This window comes from Nipponia nippon, unplaced genomic scaffold (genome assembly GCF_047370975.1).
Source record: "Nipponia nippon isolate SJK-2023a ecotype South Korea unplaced genomic scaffold, ASM4737097v1 scaffold_7, whole genome shotgun sequence".
Taxonomy (NCBI): domain Eukaryota; kingdom Metazoa; phylum Chordata; class Aves; order Pelecaniformes; family Threskiornithidae; genus Nipponia; species Nipponia nippon.
The window spans coordinates 27,476,936-27,493,008 of record NW_028262391.1 but is presented as its reverse complement, the minus strand read 5'-3'; the positions used below and the strand labels follow the sequence as shown (position 1 = coordinate 27,493,008).

The window sequence follows — 16,073 nt, the reverse complement described above, 5'->3', positions numbered from 1 at the left end:
CCTGCTCCGACAACAGCCCTCTCGCCTAACCGCCGCCACCACGCAACACAGCCCCACCGCAACAACTGCCCGCACCACCAACAACACTCACACAACGGCCCGCGCCACCAACAACACTCACACCCCTCCGGACACCACCACCATCGCCCCCACAACACACACACACCTACACCTGCCCCTCCGAAACAGCCCAACGACAAAACGCTCGCCGCCCCCGCTGGCCACGGCAAAAGCCTACAGCACCCGGTATTCCCAAGCGGTCTCCCATCCAAGTACTAACCGGGCCCGACCCTCCTTCAGCATCCGAGATCAGACGAGATCGGGCGTTCTCAGGGTGGTATGGCCGTAGGCACCCCTCTCCCGCAGACCCCGGCCTACTGCCACCCAACCACCCACGGGCTGATGCGCCTCCACACACCGACACACGCCTGACCCGACCCACCCCACCGCCTCACAGCGATGCCCGCACCTACCCCCGCAAAGCGAACGACCCCTGCTCCGACAACAGCCCTCTCGCCAAACCGCCGCCACCACGCTCCCGCCACGCAACACAGCCCCACCGCAACAACTGCCCGCGCCACCAACAACACTCACACCCCTCCGGACACCACCACCATCGCCCCCACAACACACACACACCTACACCTGCCCCTCCGAAACAGCCCAACGACAAAACGCTCGCCGCCCCCGCTGGCCACGGCAAAAGCCTACAGCACCCGGTATTCCCAAGCGGTCTCCCATCCAAGTACTAACCGGGCCCGACCCTCCTTCAGCATCCGAGATCAGACGAGATCGGGCGTTCTCAGGGTGGTATGGCCGTAGGCACCCCCTCTCCCGCCAACGGCCCTCTCCCGCAGCCCCCGGCCTACTGCCACCCAACCACCCACGGGCTGATGCGCCTCCACACACCGACACACGCCTGACCCGACCCACCCCACCGCCTCACAGCGATGCCCGCACCTACCCCCGGAAAGCGACGGACCCCTGCTCCGACAACAGCCCTCTCGCCTAACCGCCGCCACCACGCAACACAGCCCCACCGCAACAACTGCCCGCACCACCAACAACACTCACACAACGGCCCGCGCCACCAACAACACTCACACCCCTCCGGACACCACCACCATCGCCCCCCCACAACACACACACACCTACACCTGCCCCTCCGAAACAGCCCAACGACAAAACGCTCGCCGCCCCCGCTGGCCACGGCAAAAGCCTACAGCACCCGGTATTCCCAAGCGGTCTCCCATCCAAGTACTAACCGGGCCCGACCCTCCTTCAGCATCCGAGATCAGACGAGATCGGGCGTTCTCAGGGTGGTATGGCCGTAGGCACCCCTCTCCCGCAGCCCCCGGCCTACTGCCACCCAACCACCCACGGGCTGATGCGCCTCCACACACCGACACACGCCTGACCCGACCCACCCCACCGCCTCACAGCGATGCCCGCACCTACCCCCGCAAAGCGACGGACCCCTGCTCCGACAACAGCCCTCTCGCCTAACCGCCGCCACCACGCAACACAGCCCCACCGCAACAACTGCCCGCACCACCAACAACACTCACACAACGGCCCGCGCCACCAACAACACTCACACCCCTCCGGACACCACCACCATCGCCCCCCCACAACACACACACACCTACACCTGCCCCTCCGAAACAGCCCAACGACAAAACGCTCGCCGCCCCCGCTGGCCACGGCAAAAGCCTACAGCACCCGGTATTCCCAAGCGGTCTCCCATCCAAGTACTAACCGGGCCCGACCCTCCTTCAGCATCCGAGATCAGACGAGATCGGGCGTTCTCAGGGTGGTATGGCCGTAGGCACCCCCTCTCCCGCCAACGGCCCTCTCCCGCAGCCCCCGGCCTACTGCCACCCAACCACCCACGGGCTGATGCGCCTCCACACACCGACACACGCCTGACCCGACCCACCCCACCGCCTCACAGCGATGCCCGCACCTACCCCCGGAAAGCGACGGACCCCTGCTCCGACAACAGCCCTCTCGCCTAACCGCCGCCACCACGCAACACAGCCCCACCGCAACAACTGCCCGCACCACCAACAACACTCACACAACGGCCCGCGCCACCAACAACACTCACACCCCTCCGGACACCACCACCATCGCCCCCCCACAACACACACACACCTACACCTGCCCCTCCGAAACAGCCCAACGACAAAACGCTCGCCGCCCCCGCTGGCCACGGCAAAAGCCTACAGCACCCGGTATTCCCAAGCGGTCTCCCATCCAAGTACTAACCGGGCCCGACCCTCCTTCAGCATCCGAGATCAGACGAGATCGGGCGTTCTCAGGGTGGTATGGCCGTAGGCACCCCTCTCCCGCAGCCCCCGGCCTACTGCCACCCAACCACCCACGGGCTGATGCGCCTCCACACACCGACACACGCCTGACCCGACCCACCCCACCGCCTCACAGCGATGCCCGCACCTACCCCCGCAAAGCGAACGACCCCTGCTCCGACAACAGCCCTCTCGCCAAACCGCCGCCACCACGCTCCCGCCACGCAACACAGCCCCACCGCAACAACTGCCCGCGCCACCAACAACACTCACACCCCTCCGGACACCACCACCATCGCCCCCCCACAACACACACACACCTACACCTGCCCCTCCGAAACAGCCCAACGACAAAACGCTCGCCGCCCCCGCTGGCCACGGCAAAAGCCTACAGCACCCGGTATTCCCAAGCGGTCTCCCATCCAAGTACTAACCGGGCCCGACCCTCCTTCAGCATCCGAGATCAGACGAGATCGGGCGTTCTCAGGGTGGTATGGCCGTAGGCACCCCCTCTCCCGCCAACGGCCCTCTCCCGCAGCCCCCGGCCTACTGCCACCCAACCACCCACGGGCTGACGCGCCTCCACGCACCGACACACGCCTGCCCGACCCGCCCCACCGCCTCACAGCGATGCCCGCACCTACCCCCGCAAAACGACGGACCCCTGCTCCGACAACAGCCCTCTCGCCTAACCGCCGCCACCACGCAACACAGCCCCACCGCAACAACTGCCCGCACCACCAACAACACTCACACAACGGCCCGCGCCACCAACAACACTCACACCCCTCCGGACACCACCACCATCGCCCCCCCACAACACACACACACCTACACCTGCCCCTCCGAAACAGCCCAACGACAAAACGCTCGCCGCCCCCGCTGGCCACGGCAAAAGCCTACAGCACCCGGTATTCCCAAGCGGTCTCCCATCCAAGTACTAACCGGGCCCGACCCTCCTTCAGCATCCGAGATCAGACGAGATCGGGCGTTCTCAGGGTGGTATGGCCGTAGGCACCCCTCTCCTGCCAACGGCCCTCTCCCGCAGCCCCCGGCCTACTGCCACCCAACCACCCACGGGCTGATGCGCCTCCACACACCGACACACGCCTGACCCGACCCACCCCACCGCCTCACAGCGATGCCCGCACCTACCCCCGCAAAGCGAACGACCCCTGCTCCGACAACAGCCCTCTCGCCTAACCGCCGCCACCACGCAACACAGCCCCACCGCAACAACTGCCCGCACCACCAACAACACTCACACAACGGCCCGCGCCACCAACAACACTCACACCCCTCCGGACACCACCACCATCGCCCGCCACAACACACACACACCTACACCTGCCCCTCCGAAACAGCCCAACGACAAAACGCTCGCCGCCCCCGCTGGCCACGGCAAAAGCCTACAGCACCCGGTATTCCCAAGCGGTCTCCCATCCAAGTACTAACCGGGCCCGACCCTCCTTCAGCATCCGAGATCAGACGAGATCGGGCGTTCTCAGGGTGGTATGGCCGTAGGCACCCCTCTCCCGCAGCCCCCGGCCTACTGCCACCCAACCACCCACGGGCTGACGCGCCTCCACGCACCGACACACGCCTGCCCGACCCGCCCCACCGCCTCACAGCGATGCCCGCACCTACCCCCGCAAAACGACGGACCCCTGCTCCGACAACAGCCCTCTCGCCTAACCGCCGCCACCACGCAACACAGCCCCACCGCAACAACTGCCCGCACCACCAACAACACTCACACAACGGCCCGCGCCACCAACAACACTCACACCCCTCCGGACACCACCACCATCGCCCCCACAACACACACACACCTACACCTGCCCCTCCGAAACAGCCCAACGACAAAACGCTCGCCGCCCCCGCTGGCCACGGCAAAAGCCTACAGCACCCGGTATTCCCAAGCGGTCTCCCATCCAAGTACTAACCGGGCCCGACCCTGCTTAGCTTCCGAGATCAGACGAGATCGGGCGTTCTCAGGGTGGTATGGCCGTAGGCACCCCCTCTCCCGCCAACGGCCCTCTCCCGCAGCCCCCGGCCTACTGCCACCCAACCACCCACGGGCTGATGCGCCTCCACACACCGACACACGCCTGACCCGACCCACCCCACCGCCTCACAGCGATGCCCGCACCTACCCCCGCAAAGCGAACGACCCCTGCTCCGACAACAGCCCTCTCGCCTAACCGCCGCCACCACGCAACACAGCCCCACCGCAACAACTGCCCGCACCACCAACAACACTCACACAACGGCCCGCGCCACCAACAACACTCACACCCCTCCGGACACCACCACCATCGCCCCCCACAACACACACACACCTACACCTGCCCCTCCGAAACAGCCCAACGACAAAACGCTCGCCGCCCCCGCTGGCCACGGCAAAAGCCTACAGCACCCGGTATTCCCAAGCGGTCTCCCATCCAAGTACTAACCGGGCCCGACCCTCCTTCAGCATCCGAGATCAGACGAGATCGGGCGTTCTCAGGGTGGTATGGCCGTAGGCACCCCCTCTCCCGCCAACGGCCCTCTCCCGCAGCCCCCGGCCTACTGCCACCCAACCACCCACGGGCTGATGCGCCTCCACACACCGACACACGCCTGACCCGACCCACCCCACCGCCTCACAGCGATGCCCGCACCTACCCCCGCAAAGCGAACGACCCCTGCTCCGACAACAGCCCTCTCGCCTAACCGCCGCCACCACGCAACACAGCCCCACCGCAACAACTGCCCGCACCACCAACAACACTCACACAACGGCCCGCGCCACCAACAACACTCACACCCCTCCGGACACCACCACCATCGCCCCCCACAACACACACACACCTACACCTGCCCCTCCGAAACAGCCCAACGACAAAACGCTCGCCGCCCCCGCTGGCCACGGCAAAAGCCTACAGCACCCGGTATTCCCAAGCGGTCTCCCATCCAAGTACTAACCGGGCCCGACCCTCCTTCAGCATCCGAGATCAGACGAGATCGGGCGTTCTCAGGGTGGTATGGCCGTAGGCACCCCCTCTCCCGCCAACGGCCCTCTCCCGCAGCCCCCGGCCTACTGCCACCCAACCACCCACGGGCTGATGCGCCTCCACACACCGACACACGCCTGACCCGACCCACCCCACCGCCTCACAGCGATGCCCGCACCTACCCCCGGAAAGCGACGGACCCCTGCTCCGACAACAGCCCTCTCGCCTAACCGCCGCCACCACGCAACACAGCCCCACCGCAACAACTGCCCGCACCACCAACAACACTCACACAACGGCCCGCGCCACCAACAACACTCACACCCCTCCGGACACCACCACCATCGCCCCCCACAACACACACACACCTACACCTGCCCCTCCGAAACAGCCCAACGACAAAACGCTCGCCGCCCCCGCTGGCCACGGCAAAAGCCTACAGCACCCGGTATTCCCAAGCGGTCTCCCATCCAAGTACTAACCGGGCCCGACCCTCCTTCAGCATCCGAGATCAGACGAGATCGGGCGTTCTCAGGGTGGTATGGCCGTAGGCACCCCCTCTCCCGCCAACGGCCCTCTCCCGCAGCCCCCGGCCTACTGCCACCCAACCACCCACGGGCTGATGCGCCTCCACACACCGACACACGCCTGACCCGACCCACCCCACCGCCTCACAGCGATGCCCGCACCTACCCCCGCAAAGCGAACGACCCCTGCTCCGACAACAGCCCTCTCGCCTAACCGCCGCCACCACGCAACACAGCCCCACCGCAACAACTGCCCGCACCACCAACAACACTCACACAACGGCCCGCGCCACCAACAACACTCACACCCCTCCGGACACCACCACCATCGCCCCCCCACAACACACACACACCTACACCTGCCCCTCCGAAACAGCCCAACGACAAAACGCTCGCCGCCCCCGCTGGCCACGGCAAAAGCCTACAGCACCCGGTATTCCCAAGCGGTCTCCCATCCAAGTACTAACCGGGCCCGACCCTCCTTCAGCATCCGAGATCAGACGAGATCGGGCGTTCTCAGGGTGGTATGGCCGTAGGCACCCCCTCTCCCGCCAACGGCCCTCTCCCGCAGCCCCCGGCCTACTGCCACCCAACCACCCACGGGCTGATGCGCCTCCACGCACCGACACACGCCTGCCCGACCCACCCCACCGCCTCACAGCGATGCCCGCACCTACCCCCGCAAAACGACGGACCCCTGCTCCGACAACAGCCCTCTCGCCTAACCGCCGCCACCACGCAACACAGCCCCACCGCAACAACTGCCCGCACCACCAACAACACTCACACAACGGCCCGCGCCACCAACAACACTCACACCCCTCCGGACACCACCACCATCGCCCCCACAACACACACACACCTACACCTGCCCCTCCGAAACAGCCCAACGACAAAACGCTCGCCGCCCCCGCTGGCCACGGCAAAAGCCTACAGCACCCGGTATTCCCAAGCGGTCTCCCATCCAAGTACTAACCGGGCCCGACCCTCCTTCAGCATCCGAGATCAGACGAGATCGGGCGTTCTCAGGGTGGTATGGCCGTAGGCACCCCTCTCCCGCAGCCCCCGGCCTACTGCCACCCAACCACCCACGGGCTGATGCGCCTCCACACACCGACACACGCCTGACCCGACCCACCCCACCGCCTCACAGCGATGCCCGCACCTACCCCCGCAAAGCGAACGACCCCTGCTCCGACAACAGCCCTCTCGCCTAACCGCCGCCACCACGCAACACAGCCCCACCGCAACAACTGCCCGCACCACCAACAACACTCACACAACGGCCCGCGCCACCAACAACACTCACACCCCTCCGGACACCACCACCATCGCCCCCCCACAACACACACACACCTACACCTGCCCCTCCGAAACAGCCCAACGACAAAACGCTCGCCGCCCCCGCTGGCCACGGCAAAAGCCTACAGCACCCGGTATTCCCAAGCGGTCTCCCATCCAAGTACTAACCGGGCCCGACCCTCCTTCAGCATCCGAGATCAGACGAGATCGGGCGTTCTCAGGGTGGTATGGCCGTAGGCACCCCCTCTCCCGCCAACGGCCCTCTCCCGCAGCCCCCGGCCTACTGCCACCCAACCACCCACGGGCTGATGCGCCTCCACACACCGACACACGCCTGACCCGACCCACCCCACCGCCTCACAGCGATGCCCGCACCTACCCCCGCAAAGCGAACGACCCCTGCTCCGACAACAGCCCTCTCGCCTAACCGCCGCCACCACGCAACACAGCCCCACCGCAACAACTGCCCGCACCACCAACAACACTCACACAACGGCCCGCGCCACCAACAACACTCACACCCCTCCGGACACCACCACCATCGCCCCCCACAACACACACACACCTACACCTGCCCCTCCGAAACAGCCCAACGACAAAACGCTCGCCGCCCCCGCTGGCCACGGCAAAAGCCTACAGCACCCGGTATTCCCAAGCGGTCTCCCATCCAAGTACTAACCGGGCCCGACCCTCCTTCAGCATCCGAGATCAGACGAGATCGGGCGTTCTCAGGGTGGTATGGCCGTAGGCACCCCTCTCCCGCAGACCCCGGCCTACTGCCACCCAACCACCCACGGGCTGATGCGCCTCCACACACCGACACACGCCTGACCCGACCCACCCCACCGCCTCACAGCGATGCCCGCACCTACCCCCGCAAAGCGAACGACCCCTGCTCCGACAACAGCCCTCTCGCCTAACCGCCGCCACCACGCAACACAGCCCCACCGCAACAACTGCCCGCACCACCAACAACACTCACACAACGGCCCGCGCCACCAACAACACTCACACCCCTCCGGACACCACCACCATCGCCCCCCACAACACACACACACCTACACCTGCCCCTCCGAAACAGCCCAACGACAAAACGCTCGCCGCCCCCGCTGGCCACGGCAAAAGCCTACAGCACCCGGTATTCCCAAGCGGTCTCCCATCCAAGTACTAACCGGGCCCGACCCTCCTTCAGCATCCGAGATCAGACGAGATCGGGCGTTCTCAGGGTGGTATGGCCGTAGGCACCCCTCTCCCGCAGCCCCCGGCCTACTGCCACCCAACCACCCACGGGCTGATGCGCCTCCACACACCGACACACGCCTGACCCGACCCACCCCACCGCCTCACAGCGATGCCCGCACCTACCCCCGCAAAGCGAACGACCCCTGCTCCGACAACAGCCCTCTCGCCTAACCGCCGCCACCACGCTCCCGCCACGCAACACAGCCCCACCGCAACAACTGCCCGCGCCACCAACAACACTCACACCCCTCCGGACACCACCACCATCGCCCCCCCACAACACACACACACCTACACCTGCCCCTCCGAAACAGCCCAACGACAAAACGCTCGCCGCCCCCGCTGGCCACGGCAAAAGCCTACAGCACCCGGTATTCCCAAGCGGTCTCCCATCCAAGTACTAACCGGGCCCGACCCTGCTTAGCTTCCGAGATCAGACGAGATCGGGCGTTCTCAGGGTGGTATGGCCGTAGGCACCCCCTCTCCCGCCAACGGCCCTCTCCCGCAGCCCCCGGCCTACTGCCACCCAACCACCCACGGGCTGACGCGCCTCCACGCACCGACACACGCCTGCCCGACCCGCCCCACCGCCTCACAGCGATGCCCGCACCTACCCCCGCAAAACGACGGACCCCTGCTCCGACAACAGCCCTCTCGCCTAACCGCCGCCACCACGCAACACAGCCCCACCGCAACAACTGCCCGCACCACCAACAACACTCACACAACGGCCCGCGCCACCAACAACACTCACACCCCTCCGGACACCACCACCATCGCCCCCCCACAACACACACACACCTACACCTGCCCCTCCGAAACAGCCCAACGACAAAACGCTCGCCGCCCCCGCTGGCCACGGCAAAAGCCTACAGCACCCGGTATTCCCAAGCGGTCTCCCATCCAAGTACTAACCGGGCCCGACCCTCCTTCAGCATCCGAGATCAGACGAGATCGGGCGTTCTCAGGGTGGTATGGCCGTAGGCACCCCTCTCCCGCAGCCCCCGGCCTACTGCCACCCAACCACCCACGGGCTGATGCGCCTCCACACACCGACACACGCCTGACCCGACCCACCCCACCGCCTCACAGCGATGCCCGCACCTACCCCCGCAAAGCGAACGACCCCTGCTCCGACAACAGCCCTCTCGCCAAACCGCCGCCACCACGCTCCCGCCACGCAACACAGCCCCACCGCAACAACTGCCCGCGCCACCAACAACACTCACACCCCTCCGGACACCACCACCATCGCCCCCCACAACACACACACACCTACACCTGCCCCTCCGAAACAGCCCAACGACAAAACGCTCGCCGCCCCCGCTGGCCACGGCAAAAGCCTACAGCACCCGGTATTCCCAAGCGGTCTCCCATCCAAGTACTAACCGGGCCCGACCCTGCTTAGCTTCCGAGATCAGACGAGATCGGGCGTTCTCAGGGTGGTATGGCCGTAGGCACCCCCTCTCCCGCCAACGGCCCTCTCCCGCAGCCCCCGGCCTACTGCCACCCAACCACCCACGGGCTGACGCGCCTCCACGCACCGACACACGCCTGCCCGACCCGCCCCACCGCCTCACAGCGATGCCCGCACCTACCCCCGCAAAACGACGGACCCCTGCTCCGACAACAGCCCTCTCGCCTAACCGCCGCCACCACGCAACACAGCCCCACCGCAACAACTGCCCGCACCACCAACAACACTCACACAACGGCCCGCGCCACCAACAACACTCACACCCCTCCGGACACCACCACCAACACCCCCCACAACACACACACACCTACACCTGCCCCTCCGAAACAGCCCAACGACAAAACGCTCGCCGCCCCCGCTGGCCACGGCAAAAGCCTACAGCACCCGGTATTCCCAAGCGGTCTCCCATCCAAGTACTAACCGGGCCCGACCCTCCTTCAGCATCCGAGATCAGACGAGATCGGGCGTTCTCAGGGTGGTATGGCCGTAGGCACCCCCTCTCCCGCAGCCCCCGGCCTACTGCCACCCAACCACCCACGGGCTGATGCGCCTCCACACACCGACACACGCCTGACCCGACCCACCCCACCGCCTCACAGCGATGCCCGCACCTACCCCCGCAAAGCGAACGACCCCTGCTCCGACAACAGCCCTCTCGCCTAACCGCCGCCACCACGCAACACAGCCCCACCGCAACAACTGCCCGCACCACCAACAACACTCACACAACGGCCCGCGCCACCAACAACACTCACACCCCTCCGGACACCACCACCATCGCCCCCCCACAACACACACACACCTACACCTGCCCCTCCGAAACAGCCCAACGACAAAACGCTCGCCGCCCCCGCTGGCCACGGCAAAAGCCTACAGCACCCGGTATTCCCAAGCGGTCTCCCATCCAAGTACTAACCGGGCCCGACCCTGCTTAGCTTCCGAGATCAGACGAGATCGGGCGTTCTCAGGGTGGTATGGCCGTAGGCACCCCCTCTCCCGCCAACGGCCCTCTCCCGCAGCCCCCGGCCTACTGCCACCCAACCACCCACGGGCTGACGCGCCTCCACGCACCGACACACGCCTGCCCGACCCGCCCCACCGCCTCACAGCGATGCCCGCACCTACCCCCGCAAAACGACGGACCCCTGCTCCGACAACAGCCCTCTCGCCTAACCGCCGCCACCACGCAACACAGCCCCACCGCAACAACTGCCCGCACCACCAACAACACTCACACAACGGCCCGCGCCACCAACAACACTCACACCCCTCCGGACACCACCACCATCGCCCCCACAACACACACACACCTACACCTGCCCCTCCGAAACAGCCCAACGACAAAACGCTCGCCGCCCCCGCTGGCCACGGCAAAAGCCTACAGCACCCGGTATTCCCAAGCGGTCTCCCATCCAAGTACTAACCGGGCCCGACCCTCCTTCAGCATCCGAGATCAGACGAGATCGGGCGTTCTCAGGGTGGTATGGCCGTAGGCACCCCCTCTCCCGCCAACGGCCCTCTCCCGCAGCCCCCGGCCTACTGCCACCCAACCACCCACGGGCTGATGCGCCTCCACACACCGACACACGCCTGACCCGACCCACCCCACCGCCTCACAGCGATGCCCGCACCTACCCCCGCAAAGCGAACGACCCCTGCTCCGACAACAGCCCTCTCGCCTAACCGCCGCCACCACGCAACACAGCCCCACCGCAACAACTGCCCGCACCACCAACAACACTCACACAACGGCCCGCGCCACCAACAACACTCACACCCCTCCGGACACCACCACCATCGCCCCCCCACAACACACACACACCTACACCTGCCCCTCCGAAACAGCCCAACGACAAAACGCTCGCCGCCCCCGCTGGCCACGGCAAAAGCCTACAGCACCCGGTATTCCCAAGCGGTCTCCCATCCAAGTACTAACCGGGCCCGACCCTCCTTCAGCATCCGAGATCAGACGAGATCGGGCGTTCTCAGGGTGGTATGGCCGTAGGCACCCCTCTCCCGCAGCCCCCGGCCTACTGCCACCCAACCACCCACGGGCTGATGCGCCTCCACACACCGACACACGCCTGACCCGACCCACCCCACCGCCTCACAGCGATGCCCGCACCTACCCCCGCAAAGCGAACGACCCCTGCTCCGACAACAGCCCTCTCGCCTAACCGCCGCCACCACGCAACACAGCCCCACCGCAACAACTGCCCGCACCACCAACAACACTCACACAACGGCCCGCGCCACCAACAACACTCACACCCCTCCGGACACCACCACCATCGCCCCCCACAACACACACACACCTACACCTGCCCCTCCGAAACAGCCCAACGACAAAACGCTCGCCGCCCCCGCTGGCCACGGCAAAAGCCTACAGCACCCGGTATTCCCAAGCGGTCTCCCATCCAAGTACTAACCGGGCCCGACCCTGCTTAGCTTCCGAGATCAGACGAGATCGGGCGTTCTCAGGGTGGTATGGCCGTAGGCACCCCCTCTCCCGCCAACGGCCCTCTCCCGCAGCCCCCGGCCTACTGCCACCCAACCACCCACGGGCTGACGCGCCTCCACGCACCGACACACGCCTGCCCGACCCGCCCCACCGCCTCACAGCGATGCCCGCACCTACCCCCGCAAAACGACGGACCCCTGCTCCGACAACAGCCCTCTCGCCTAACCGCCGCCACCACGCAACACAGCCCCACCGCAACAACTGCCCGCACCACCAACAACACTCACACAACGGCCCGCGCCACCAACAACACTCACACCCCTCCGGACACCACCACCATCGCCCCCCACAACACACACACACCTACACCTGCCCCTCCGAAACAGCCCAACGACAAAACGCTCGCCGCCCCCGCTGGCCACGGCAAAAGCCTACAGCACCCGGTATTCCCAAGCGGTCTCCCATCCAAGTACTAACCGGGCCCGACCCTCCTTCAGCATCCGAGATCAGACGAGATCGGGCGTTCTCAGGGTGGTATGGCCGTAGGCACCCCTCTCCCGCCAACGGCCCTCTCCCGCAGACCCCGGCCTACTGCCACCCAACCACCCACGGGCTGATGCGCCTCCACACACCAACACACGCCTGACCCGACCCGCCCCACCGCCTCACAGCGATGCCCGCACCTACCCCCGCAAAACGACGGACCCCTGCTCCGACAACAGCCCTCTCGCCTAACCGCCGCCACCACGCAACACAGCCCCACCGCAACAACTGCCCGCACCACCAACAACACTCACACAACGGCCCGCGCCACCAACAACACTCACACCCCTCCGGACACCACCACCATCGCCCCCCCACAACACACACACACCTACACCTGCCCCTCCGAAACAGCCCAACGACAAAACGCTCGCCGCCCCCGCTGGCCACGGCAAAAGCCTACAGCACCCGGTATTCCCAAGCGGTCTCCCATCCAAGTACTAACCGGGCCCGACCCTCCTTCAGCATCCGAGATCAGACGAGATCGGGCGTTCTCAGGGTGGTATGGCCGTAGGCACCCCTCTCCCGCCAACGGCCCTCTCCCGCAGCCCCCGGCCTACTGCCACCCAACCACCCACGGGCTGACGCGCCTCCACGCACCGACACACGCCTGACCCGACCCGCCCCACCGCCTCACAGCGATGCCCGCACCTACCCCCGCAAAACGACGGACCCCTGCTCCGACAACAGCCCTCTCGCCTAACCGCCGCCACCACGCAACACAGCCCCACCGCAACAACTGCCCGCACCACCAACAACACTCACACAACGGCCCGCGCCACCAACAACACTCACACCCCTCCGGACACCACCACCATCGCCCCCCACAACACACACACACCTACACCTGCCCCTCCGAAACAGCCCAACGACAAAACGCTCGCCGCCCCCGCTGGCCACGGCAAAAGCCTACAGCACCCGGTATTCCCAAGCGGTCTCCCATCCAAGTACTAACCGGGCCCGACCCTCCTTCAGCATCCGAGATCAGACGAGATCGGGCGTTCTCAGGGTGGTATGGCCGTAGGCACCCCCTCTCCCGCCAACGGCCCTCTCCCGCAGCCCCCGGCCTACTGCCACCCAACCACCCACGGGCTGACGCGCCTCCACGCACCGACACACACCTGACCCGACCCGCCCCACCGCCTCACAGCGATGCCCGCACCTACCCCCGCAAAACGACGGACCCCTGCTCCGACAACAGCCCTCTCGCCTAACCGCCGCCACCACGCAACACAGCCCCACCGCAACAACTGCCCGCACCACCAACAACACTCACACAACGGCCCGCGCCACCAACAACACTCACACCCCTCCGGACACCACCACCATCGCCCCCCCACAACACACACACACCTACACCTGCCCCTCCGAAACAGCCCAACGACAAAACGCTCGCCGCCCCCGCTGGCCACGGCAAAAGCCTACAGCACCCGGTATTCCCAAGCGGTCTCCCATCCAAGTACTAACCGGGCCCGACCCTCCTTCAGCATCCGAGATCAGACGAGATCGGGCGTTCTCAGGGTGGTATGGCCGTAGGCACCCCTCTCCCGCAAAGGGCCCTCTCCCGCAGCCCCTGGCCTACTGCCACCCAACCACCCACGGGCTGATGCTCCTCCACGCACCGACGCACGCCTGACCCGACCCGCCCCACCGCCTCACAGCGATGCCCGCACCTACCCCCGCAAAACGACGGACCCCTGCTCCGACAACAGCCCTCTCGCCTAACCGCCGCCACCACGCAACACAGCCCCACCGCAACAACTGCCCGCACCACCAACAACACTCACACAACGGCCCGCGCCACCAACAACACTCACACCCCTCCGGACACCACCACCATCGCCCCCCCACAACACACACACACCTACACCTGCCCCTCCGAAACAGCCCAACGACAAAACGCGGGCCACCCCCGCTGGCCACGGCAAAAGCCTACAGCACCCGGTATTCCCAAGCGGTCTCCCATCCAAGTACTAACCGGGCCCGACCCTCCTTCAGCATCCGAGATCAGACGAGATCGGGCGTTCTCAGGGTGGTATGGCCGTAGGCACCCCCTCTCCCGCCAACGGCCCTCTCTGTATGGTTTCCCCATTCTGTATTCTTTCTATGTATATTACTTAGGATTGCTTCCTGTAGTATAGTTCTGTTGTGTACTGATACGCTTATTGTTGGATGCTGTAGATACTCATCACCATCCCATGAAAGATGTCCCTACAGTCATTCTCTTGGTTTTTCTGTCATCTCCCTTTGTACCATTTACAGTTTGTAGATGCCTGTTGCTTTCCTCATTTTATTTACCAGCCATCTGACACTCCAGAAATTTATATCCAGCAGATGGCATCCTCGCTGTGGTGTTGGTGATTTCACCTTTGTTTTACTCATTTGTCTGGATACTGTGCACCTGCACCAGCACCTCTGGGCTCATGAGTCTACAGGGTGGCCAGTGACCCGGCAGCAGCTCCAGCTCTCCTCCCCGTGCTCCTCGGGTGAAAGGAGCCGCTCTCTACCACCAATGTGGCACTGTCTGAAGGTAAAGCAGTGTGGGCACAGCGCATCCAATCCCATCCATTCATCAGCCATGTTTTCATGGAGTCCTGGTGCGAGACGTCCGCAGTGGCCTTCTGGTGCCACGCGTGTTGGTGACCCCACAGCCATTCTGAGCCTCGCTGATGGAGCCTCGAGCTGCCCAGGCAGAAGGTAGTAGGCAGGGCAGCTGCAACTGGCCTCAGTGGTCATTTTCTGAGGAGTTTTGATGAGAATGAGCTTGCCCAAGAGGGTCAACTGTATGTCACCACATCATGGTAGGGTCAGAGAGCCGCTTACCACCTGCCTGGAGGTGTGAAACAGCTACATAATAGCTGCTGGGACACGTTCCCTATGACACACAGGCTCGGGCACACAGGAGTCATAAGCAGATGGCACGCCCGAGCCTGTGTTTTCCTCTTCCCCTCCTCCCCGGCAGGTAAATCCCACCAGCACCCACCCTAAACCACCCCATGCCAGCCCTAATCCTATCTCGGCGGAGGCTGTCAGCCACCTATCATCTGGGCCAGGGACGGACGGTCCCGGGAGGGACACCCCTGTGCCCTGCAGAGCCCGGGGGACAGCAGGGCTGGCACCGGGCACTGGCCCGGGGAAGGCGAGCAGGGTGGTGGAAAGGGGCCGCCCATCTTCCAGGTCTCTGGAGAAGGAGGGGGAGCCCAGAGCTGAGCG

The 16,073-nt window shown here is 65.4% G+C and overlaps 5 non-coding genes and 25 pseudogenes across 5 annotated transcripts; all 30 read right to left on the bottom strand.

Annotated features, from left to right (window-relative positions):
* Window positions 1–231: 231 nt before the first annotated feature.
* LOC148050900 (5S ribosomal RNA) lies at window positions 232–351 on the bottom strand (annotated as a pseudogene).
* A 353-nt stretch (window positions 352–704) lies between these two features.
* On the bottom strand, window positions 705–824 carry LOC148050899 (5S ribosomal RNA; annotated as a pseudogene).
* A 392-nt stretch (window positions 825–1,216) lies between these two features.
* LOC148050898 (5S ribosomal RNA) lies at window positions 1,217–1,336 on the bottom strand (annotated as a pseudogene).
* A 374-nt stretch (window positions 1,337–1,710) lies between these two features.
* LOC148050897 (5S ribosomal RNA) lies at window positions 1,711–1,830 on the bottom strand (annotated as a pseudogene).
* A 392-nt stretch (window positions 1,831–2,222) lies between these two features.
* On the bottom strand, window positions 2,223–2,342 carry LOC148050896 (5S ribosomal RNA; annotated as a pseudogene).
* Window positions 2,343–2,697: 355 nt separating this feature from the next.
* LOC148050895 (5S ribosomal RNA) lies at window positions 2,698–2,817 on the bottom strand (annotated as a pseudogene).
* A 391-nt stretch (window positions 2,818–3,208) lies between these two features.
* On the bottom strand, window positions 3,209–3,328 carry LOC148050894 (5S ribosomal RNA; annotated as a pseudogene).
* Window positions 3,329–3,718: 390 nt separating this feature from the next.
* On the bottom strand, window positions 3,719–3,838 carry LOC148050893 (5S ribosomal RNA; annotated as a pseudogene).
* A 371-nt stretch (window positions 3,839–4,209) lies between these two features.
* Window positions 4,210–4,328, bottom strand: LOC148050892 (5S ribosomal RNA). The gene has a single exon (XR_015700817.1). It is a non-coding gene; the product is annotated as a 5S ribosomal RNA (ribosomal RNA).
* A 391-nt stretch (window positions 4,329–4,719) lies between these two features.
* LOC148050891 (5S ribosomal RNA) lies at window positions 4,720–4,839 on the bottom strand (annotated as a pseudogene).
* A 391-nt stretch (window positions 4,840–5,230) lies between these two features.
* Window positions 5,231–5,350, bottom strand: LOC148050890 (5S ribosomal RNA; annotated as a pseudogene).
* A 391-nt stretch (window positions 5,351–5,741) lies between these two features.
* On the bottom strand, window positions 5,742–5,861 carry LOC148050889 (5S ribosomal RNA; annotated as a pseudogene).
* Window positions 5,862–6,253: 392 nt separating this feature from the next.
* On the bottom strand, window positions 6,254–6,373 carry LOC148050888 (5S ribosomal RNA; annotated as a pseudogene).
* A 389-nt stretch (window positions 6,374–6,762) lies between these two features.
* LOC148050887 (5S ribosomal RNA) lies at window positions 6,763–6,882 on the bottom strand (annotated as a pseudogene).
* Window positions 6,883–7,256: 374 nt separating this feature from the next.
* On the bottom strand, window positions 7,257–7,376 carry LOC148050886 (5S ribosomal RNA; annotated as a pseudogene).
* A 391-nt stretch (window positions 7,377–7,767) lies between these two features.
* Window positions 7,768–7,887, bottom strand: LOC148050885 (5S ribosomal RNA; annotated as a pseudogene).
* Window positions 7,888–8,260: 373 nt separating this feature from the next.
* Window positions 8,261–8,380, bottom strand: LOC148050884 (5S ribosomal RNA; annotated as a pseudogene).
* A 355-nt stretch (window positions 8,381–8,735) lies between these two features.
* On the bottom strand, window positions 8,736–8,854 carry LOC148050883 (5S ribosomal RNA). Its single transcript, XR_015700815.1, has one exon. It is a non-coding gene; the product is annotated as a 5S ribosomal RNA (ribosomal RNA).
* A 391-nt stretch (window positions 8,855–9,245) lies between these two features.
* LOC148050882 (5S ribosomal RNA) lies at window positions 9,246–9,365 on the bottom strand (annotated as a pseudogene).
* A 354-nt stretch (window positions 9,366–9,719) lies between these two features.
* On the bottom strand, window positions 9,720–9,838 carry LOC148050881 (5S ribosomal RNA). The gene has a single exon (XR_015700846.1). It is a non-coding gene; the product is annotated as a 5S ribosomal RNA (ribosomal RNA).
* Window positions 9,839–10,228: 390 nt separating this feature from the next.
* Window positions 10,229–10,348, bottom strand: LOC148050880 (5S ribosomal RNA; annotated as a pseudogene).
* A 375-nt stretch (window positions 10,349–10,723) lies between these two features.
* On the bottom strand, window positions 10,724–10,842 carry LOC148050879 (5S ribosomal RNA). The gene has a single exon (XR_015700845.1). It is a non-coding gene; the product is annotated as a 5S ribosomal RNA (ribosomal RNA).
* Window positions 10,843–11,231: 389 nt separating this feature from the next.
* On the bottom strand, window positions 11,232–11,351 carry LOC148050878 (5S ribosomal RNA; annotated as a pseudogene).
* Window positions 11,352–11,743: 392 nt separating this feature from the next.
* LOC148050877 (5S ribosomal RNA) lies at window positions 11,744–11,863 on the bottom strand (annotated as a pseudogene).
* A 373-nt stretch (window positions 11,864–12,236) lies between these two features.
* LOC148050876 (5S ribosomal RNA) lies at window positions 12,237–12,355 on the bottom strand. Its single transcript, XR_015700844.1, has one exon. It is a non-coding gene; the product is annotated as a 5S ribosomal RNA (ribosomal RNA).
* Window positions 12,356–12,745: 390 nt separating this feature from the next.
* LOC148050875 (5S ribosomal RNA) lies at window positions 12,746–12,865 on the bottom strand (annotated as a pseudogene).
* A 391-nt stretch (window positions 12,866–13,256) lies between these two features.
* Window positions 13,257–13,376, bottom strand: LOC148050874 (5S ribosomal RNA; annotated as a pseudogene).
* A 390-nt stretch (window positions 13,377–13,766) lies between these two features.
* Window positions 13,767–13,886, bottom strand: LOC148050873 (5S ribosomal RNA; annotated as a pseudogene).
* Window positions 13,887–14,278: 392 nt separating this feature from the next.
* LOC148050872 (5S ribosomal RNA) lies at window positions 14,279–14,398 on the bottom strand (annotated as a pseudogene).
* A 391-nt stretch (window positions 14,399–14,789) lies between these two features.
* Window positions 14,790–14,909, bottom strand: LOC148050871 (5S ribosomal RNA; annotated as a pseudogene).
* Window positions 14,910–16,073: the final 1,164 nt, after the last annotated feature.